The sequence below is a fragment of the Heterocephalus glaber genome, unplaced genomic scaffold, assembly GCF_053883595.1.
Source record: "Heterocephalus glaber isolate CG9 unplaced genomic scaffold, H.glaber_assembly_v1.0 deba00001572, whole genome shotgun sequence".
NCBI classification, from domain to species: domain Eukaryota; kingdom Metazoa; phylum Chordata; class Mammalia; order Rodentia; family Bathyergidae; genus Heterocephalus; species Heterocephalus glaber.
In genome coordinates, this window is record NW_028258357.1 from 7,959,767 (window position 1) to 7,967,871 (window position 8,105).

The window sequence follows — 8,105 nt, forward strand, 5'->3', positions numbered from 1 at the left end:
GAATTATTAAAGAACAGAGTGTCTAACTATTTTCCTTTCTAACTAAAAGTCAAAGTATGGAAACAAATATTGCATAAGTGATTCCTAAATTTGTTCTTATAATTTTCCAAGTTGTCCATAATTACCACTAAAGAGATTATGAAATTTTGTTCAAAAATCATTTTAGCTTTAACTTACATGCACAAATATCAATGTAAGTAAACAAAAAGAGTTGTGTGACTATTTTGATATGGAGTTCAAAGACTGAATGATACTGTCAAATCCAGTAACTGAGAATAGAAGTGAACGACTCAGAAATTTTTAAGAATTACAGTAGAAAACACCAGACTTTCAGAGACTGCACGAAAGAGCAGTTATCTACATCAGTCTGATATCAGACTATTGAAAAATTGCCTCTACAGGTTAATAATTTTGAAGTTCTGGGAAAATTATTCTATATCTCTTTCTCAACTATAGAATTGCAGTACATATCAAAATACACATGAGCAAAAAAAATACACATGAGTAAAATAGGTAAAGCATTTAGAACTATTCTTGGTACGTTTTAACCTATGAAAATATTGTCCATGATAATTATCATTTCTTCTAATAAGCCAGCCTAAGAGACAGTATCTAAACCTCCTCTATTTTTCTTTTTCTTTTTCTTTTTTTTTTTTTTCTTGGTACCGGGGATCAAACTTGGGCCCTTGCGCTTGAGCAGCAGGCAGCGAAACCACTGAGCTAAATCCCCGGCCCCTAAATCTCCTCTATTTTCTACTGGAAATGCCTTTTCTTTCTAAATTTTTCCTAAGTCATTATATTCCTCAAGAAAAGCAGCAGTTGGAACAAACCAAGTTTGGAACTTGGGAAATAGAAAAAATTTGGCTCAATTTCAGAGCCACCCCTTTACAATCATCACGTTAGAGGCAGCTCCTTGTTCTTTTCCCTCCTTTTCCTTCCCTTTCCCTGCGATATTATCATTCTCCACCAGCAGCAGCATGTAAACAACAGCTACAAATTATGGGGAAAGAAGAAATAATTTTTCTTTTTTATTTTCTTTTTTTTTTTAGCCATCAAGATTCAAGCCAGGACTGAAGATAATCAAAATGCACAACAGGAAAAAAAAGCCTTTCAAAGCCTTTGTGAAGCACCCTTTGGAAAGGTCAAGTAAGCCAATGGAAACAACATTTTTCCCTTTTATCAGATTCTGGGAAGTTTCACTTGATATTAAACTTGTTTTTCTTCTGTAATAAATGGTTAGCATTAATTTAATAAAACAAGAGGCAAGAAGAAGTGGGGAATCCAAGGACAGGAATAATATGGGACAAATATAGAGTCAAATCTTGTCCTCATATCAGTCCTGCTACAGTTAATGCCTTCATCTGTTGCCATGGAAACAAGACCCCTATGTCAGCGTGACAGACTCCAGGGACAAGGAGCACACCTCATATTGCACTTCATTCAGCTGCAATCGATTGCATTTCATTCAGAAAAATCCTCATCTTCTGAGGCCAGTCCAGAATCTTGAAAGGGGCAGAATAGCATATGCTTAATAATATTAAAGCTTAATTCATTAGAGAAAACTCACTAATCCAGATCACAGTCAGCTGTACATGGCATCTGTGTATAATTTTATGATGGCAAGATTGAGTTGCTTGGGAATGAAAAATTAAAATATGCATGTAACAAAGAATAGGTACTACAAAGTTTATATTGGCATTGTTCCCTTAGATGGATTCTCTTAAGATCTGGTTCACAGGGCCTCTTTAGTTGAAACATGACTATACACTTTTTTTAATTTCAGAGAGCATATTTATGAAATGATGAGAGCCTGAAACAGAGGATTTGGGTTTGAAGACTTGCCTTGCACCTATTACATAACTTTAGTCTAAATCTCTAATTTGGGGTCTGTGTGTGTAGCTCAATAGTAGAATAAAATAAATCTATGTCTAATTCTTTATGTCTCCATTTTCTCATTTGTAAAATAAGGGCATTAAATTCCCCCATCTCTTGGGATTTTATGAGAATTACATGAGTTAATACACACAACACATTCAGTGCTTGGCATACTGTAAGCACTACCTATATATAGGTGCTTGTTATACTAATTATTTTATTATAATTTGAAGAAAGAAAGAAATTTGACACTGCCTTTAGATGCTGTTTTAATTTTAATTAATTTTGAGAAACTTATTTGTAATGCTCTAAGTATTAAAAAATTATACTGTTATATGCATAGCTAAATGACAGAACAGAATGTTTAAAGAAGGGAAAAGTGAATTCATTAGGAAGATTTTGAATTTTCCTTCATTTTTGTTTCATAGGCCCTGTGCAAAGGATTTTGCTGCATCCAATCATAGTTCATGACAAGCTGGAATGAATGAATGATAATCAAAACAGTTTCCCAACCAACCAGCAACTAGGCCCATTCATTCTAATTGGGGCACTGGATTGGAAATTACTTAGTAACCACTTGGGTAAATGATGGGGAAAACTCTGCAGAGCAGTTTCATAATCTTAATCAAGCAAACATCATTAAAGTCTCTCCTGACCGTATTTCCTGAGCCCTGCTGATCTACAAGTCATCAGGATAAATAGTTCCAATTAAGGAAAACAGTGACACATAAGGCTCCAGATCACAGGGTCTGAAAGCCCCTACAAAAAATCTAACAATGCTCTGGCTCATATGAGAACAAACACAGCGTTACATAAGAGAATGTTTTAGATTGGAAATATTTGCCGGGGCCCAGAGTTAGTGTCTTGTGCAAGCACACCTCATCCCTGGGTGGGAATGCCACTTGAATAATATTTCTTCCCTATGTCATCTTTTGGCATGGTTCCAGTTTGGCTCTACCATCTCCATCTGATCTTCAAAAGCCCTTAAGTGAGAAAGACCTGAGAAGCTGAGTTCAGTCTCCCAGGGATTTTCCTTATACGTTGTCACAGGTTTCAGCACAAACATTTCTGTGGTAAATTCTAATTCAACAAGCAGTTCATCAACTCCAAACACATGTATCAAGCACTTGCTATGCAACATATGTTGGGTTTTGTGTGAAAGGTATGAAGTCAAATAAAATCAAATTCTTGCCTTCAAGAAGTATATTATCTATTGGAAGAGAAAGATGTAAGAAAATACGTAACAAATAACTGTGAACTGTTTCTACAGGAATAAGTACAGGGTGTTATGCATGTACATAGTAAGTTATAGCAGTTAACAATTTCTTTTATATCTGTTAGTACTCTAAAATTTTACATGTATTAACTCTTCCAACCTTGCAACAGTGCTGAAAGTAGATTGAGGTGCAGAAGTAAACCACTTATAGTTGCACAGTTAGTGTTACCACCAGTTTAGGAAAAGCATGCAACTCATCTTGGGAAAGTTAAGAAGACTTCTAGAAGAAAAATAGAACATGCAATGCAAACAAAAATATGCACATACGTGAGAGATGAATATGAGTCCATTAGATTATGTAGGTAGAAGGCCAAGCTGGGAAGAAAGGAAAATATGTCCTAATATCACTCTTTGACCTGCAAGGGGACCTCAGCTCCAGGGCTCTTAGCTTTCTAGGTAGTTTTAGAGGTATTTCTAAATCAAACGAAGAGATAGAACATATTTTATGTAGCAATTCGTGGGCCTAATGTATACATTTTAAGCATTTAGGAATAGGCCCATGACTTCTGTCTGTACTCAAGCTTTGAACATAGCAAATATTAGACGTGGACCTGTTGCATATGAGGCATGAAGATAAAAGCACTGCTTGTTTAAGCACCTGAAAGTAGATTGGTAAAGAGTGAGCCTAGAACACAAAGAAGAAAAAAAAAGTGAAAGGAGAGTTCAGGAAAGCACTCGCCTATGCAGTTAATGGTTTAGACTTAATTCTGAAGGCAGCTAGCCTTCCATGAAGGATTCGCAGCTGGACAGCAAGCCAGCACTCTACTTGGAGTACATTCACATCATATGCATCAAGTTGCCTGCTCCCAAAACGAAGACCAGTTATTCTTATTCTCTCTTCTTTTCTTTGGCTCTATCTAGAACAGAAAAGAGAAAGGACAGAGAGGTCTGTGATGTCTGTAGGAGCTCTTTTAGTGAGGCCATGTACAGTTCCAACAGTAATATTGGCCGGGGGGGTGGGGGAGACAGTGACTGGTGTTTCTTGCCAGGATCCTCATCTGGGGAAAACCTGAAATCACGGACCACGGGGAAGTCAAGACTGGAGCCCCAAAGCCGACAGGCATCAAGACAGGACAAGAGGGGCCGGGAATTTAGCTCAGTGGTTTCGCCGCCTGCTACGCAAGCGCAAGGACCCGAGTTCATCCCCAGTACCAAAAACAACAGCAACAAAAAAGACAGGACAAGAGAATGGGTCAGAGCAGGGTAATTTCTCAGAGAGCTGAAGAAGACTCATACATGAGAGATCCAGCGTACTTGGAATGACGCTTTCTCACCTCCAAACTCTGTTACCCTCTTGGGTGTAGCAAAAGACTCTCAGTTATTGCCTGACTTCTCAGAGCAAGGCCAGGAAGGGCAAATGTTCAGATCTGCAGAGCGCATCTCACGGTATTGACCATGCAAAGCTGCATTTACAATAATTGACAGAAGTTGGTAAAACAGAATCCTCTTTCTATAGCCCTCTGTAGCCGGTATTTATCAAATTTTCTTGCTAAAGATAACCTAATTTCTTCCCGAGTAATTATCCTTCCACTGTAAGACTTTGGGGAAAACAACAGCAAAAACAGCAAACCCCAACCACATTTCCCATCAACAGAACAGATATTTTCATTGCTGTGTGAGTGCCGTCCACCTATAGCCAGGTAATAGGGATGGGAACCTATCACTCGGACTGTAAGACTTTAAACTGTGAGACAGTGAGGCAAGAATATTAGAACAACTGGGGTGCAGCTGCTTGAGGAGTAGCCTCTGGGGTGTCCAGAAAAACTGCTGAGAGAGTAGCAGGAATGCAAAAGTAGACCTTGGCCAGACTGCCCCAGGAGAATGACCTTGGGGTTGCAAGATGCTGCCCACCCTTTCCCCATGCATGGAACTCTAGTTTTCTATGAGCTCCTTTCGTCCTGTCAATAAATCTTCAAGTGCTTTCATAAATCAACCAGCTTCCTTTCCATGTTATGAGCAGTTCCTGCCCTCCAGCAATGATTGTCAGTAAGTTTGAAACCCTGGAAACTGCTGCTCAAAATTATTTGCGAAAACACAGATTTTCACGTAATTACAGTTTACATTGGGAAACCAATGGCTTCTCCACTTTTAGCTAATACATTTAAAGCAATGCTGCATTATGCTTCTGTACTGTCTCTTCAGATTCCAGGATGTACTAATTGTTACAGACCCACTTGAATATCAGCTTACTCTGCAACAGGCAAGAGAGTCCTTTTTTATTTCCCTGGAGCCCTACAATTCCTGATACTGTAGTGACGGGTGAGGGGATCATACTTGATCATACTTGAACAGATAGATTTTCATTAAAAATGTCATTTTGAAAATTTGAAAAGCGAACACACACATATGCAACTAAACAGATTCTTCCTCCTCTTCCTTCAGCAGTATTCACAGGAAACACATGGCTGTGCTGTCCTAAGTCCAGTTACTAATTAGCATGTTTCAGTAGCACATTTCATGGAGGATAGGGAGGATTTCAAAGGGATTCCTTCCTTTTAAGTTGAGGCAGCTGGAGCTAATTACCAAGCAGGGAAAAAATGCGCAAACATCATTGAGAAGCCATCAGAGGAGCAGAGGACTGAAGGGGTCTTTTGGTCCTGTTGTGGAAGCCTCCTCCAGTGGTTGGGAAGGAATGCATATTATCTACATCTTCACCTTCCTCCCAGCAAGCAGCTGTCCATTTCCATCACCCTGCAAGAACACTGAAACACTTTCAAGAGCATGAACTCAAAGGTCATTCACAGCATGCACACAAATGTCACAGGCATGTAGTCAGACCTCTCGTAGTAAACTATGTCACTCTCAGTCAAAGATACACAGCAAAATAGAAGCTGACTATGGTCTTTTCCTTTTTAAACAGCCCTGCAGATTATTGATTCAAAATTCATCTATATAATTAAGCATTGCTACACAGTGAGTCCAGATAATCCAAATAATAACTAATAAGGAAAAGATTTTGACTTATAGTTCAATGAGACCTCTAATTGGAAGAACACTAGATCAAAACTTATGAGATTTTTGATGAATACTAATTCTGAAAGTTTGAGGAAATTATTCAGTTTTTCTGAGTCTCAGGTTTTCACCTATAAAATGGGAATCACATAGGATGGTATGTGAAAGTTTTAAAATACTGTGGAAGCACAACACATATTTATTTTGAATTTTCAGGTAAAGGTAAAATTTGAGGCATCTTTGGAATGTGAATTCCCTCCAAAACCAGCCACTGTTCCTGCAGCCCAATTGACATATGTGAGCACTCTATGGAAAGAACTGATTGCCCTGAGTCCTCAGGCTACTTAGAGGAGCTAGAAAGCTTGCAGGATGACTACTTAGATTTTAGGAACTGGCTCCTCAATCAGAAACAATTATGCAAAACGAGCAACTGAGTGATTAAAGGTAGAGATTCTGAAATCACACTGCCTGGTTTCAAATTCTGTTGTACTGCTACCCACCTTTCTGACACTCGACTCCCAACTATGAAATCAAAGTAACAATAATGACATCAACTCACAGATGGCTTCATTGTGAGGATTACATGAGATGCAAGATATGCACAGTACCTAACAAATTATAACTTTCATCTGAGAAAACACAAGCGTTATTACGAAGATGTTAGTATTAAAATTACAGGGCTGAGCAATAAGTTTACTTGACTTAATTATTTTTATTTTAATGATTGCTACTATTAGCTAATGTATACATAGTACTTACATTGTGCAATTTTTTTCACTTTTAGTCCCATAATATTCATAACATTCCTATGAGGTACACTAGTGAGTGGCAGAGCTGAGATGTAAACCTAGGCAGTAGTTTTGCTCTTTCTTACAACAAAAACAGATATGTGCCAGTGAGTGAGTTTGGGGGAAGTGTAAGTGAGCTGCTTGCTACAATGGAACTTTGTATAGCTGGATTTGAATGTGAAAATAATAGCCACACTAGCTGGGCTTCATTCCCCCACCCGCACATTATGAGGACAAATATATTTAATTGCCTTGGCATTTTAAAGTAATCTTGAGCTGGGGATTTAGCTCAGTGGCAGAGAACCTTCCTGGCAAGCAGCATAAGGTCCTGAGTTCCATTCCATGGTACCAAAAATAAAAAATAAAATAAAATAACCTTACCTTGACTTATCCAAAGCATTATTAGTTCTTTTTATTCTTCATTATTTGCATTGCGAGAAAACTGCAATTCTGAAAACTAAAGGAAGTGTTTCCCCATGCCAAATATTCTGCTCTTTGAAGACAAATATAACTGCAAATAATGATAAGATAAATTTGATGAATCAAATACCAATGAAAGCCCACTTAACACCCACACTTCCTGTCTTAAAAGTCCCAAGTTCTATCATTTTTAACAAGGGCTAAAAATTTCACTTGTTATTTTATATCAAAGAAAAAGAAATCTCTGAATCACTGTTTTTCATGAAACATCTAATTTTTAGGAACAGCGAATAGACCTATGTCCTGCACATCAAGGAATTCAGTAGACTTGTTGATTGCTTAAGTACTGAGGAAGTCTCTAACTGGTATTAGATGATATCTCCATAAATGGGAATGTAGTGATTTTTATGCACACACTCTTTTGAACCTGAGAAGGCATACCTAGCAGATAATTAGCTGCTGCCTGGCAGTGCTAATATAGATCAAATACAAGCCAGCATAAGAGACCAGAGAAAGAAACAGTTTCTTGCTTAAGAAGATATATAGGAAACCTGAAGAATGATGCCAAGGGGTAACTACTAGATCATAAACAATATCAAGGGTCATTTAAAGGACAGTCTCTCTCTCTCTCTCTCTCTCTCCTCTGAGATTATGTCAGCTTTCCTAAAACCCTGCTCTCTTCTCCCCTCTGCTTGCTGACTCTGTCACAGATTCCGGTTCCAGGCATGCCTGCCACTTGCCAACTAAGTTGCCACATCCTGCATCTGTGCTTTTATTTATACTTGGCTTCCTCT

General features: G+C 38.2%; 1 long non-coding RNA gene across 1 annotated transcript; it reads right to left on the reverse strand.

Moving 5' to 3' along the window:
- Positions 1-626: 626 nt before the first annotated feature.
- Positions 627-7,460, reverse strand: LOC147823563 (uncharacterized). Its single transcript, XR_015443509.1, has 2 exons — positions 7,273-7,460; positions 627-5,842 (listed from the first exon to the last, which is right to left on the reverse strand). It is a non-coding gene; the product is annotated as an uncharacterized LOC147823563 (long non-coding RNA).
- Positions 7,461-8,105: the final 645 nt, after the last annotated feature.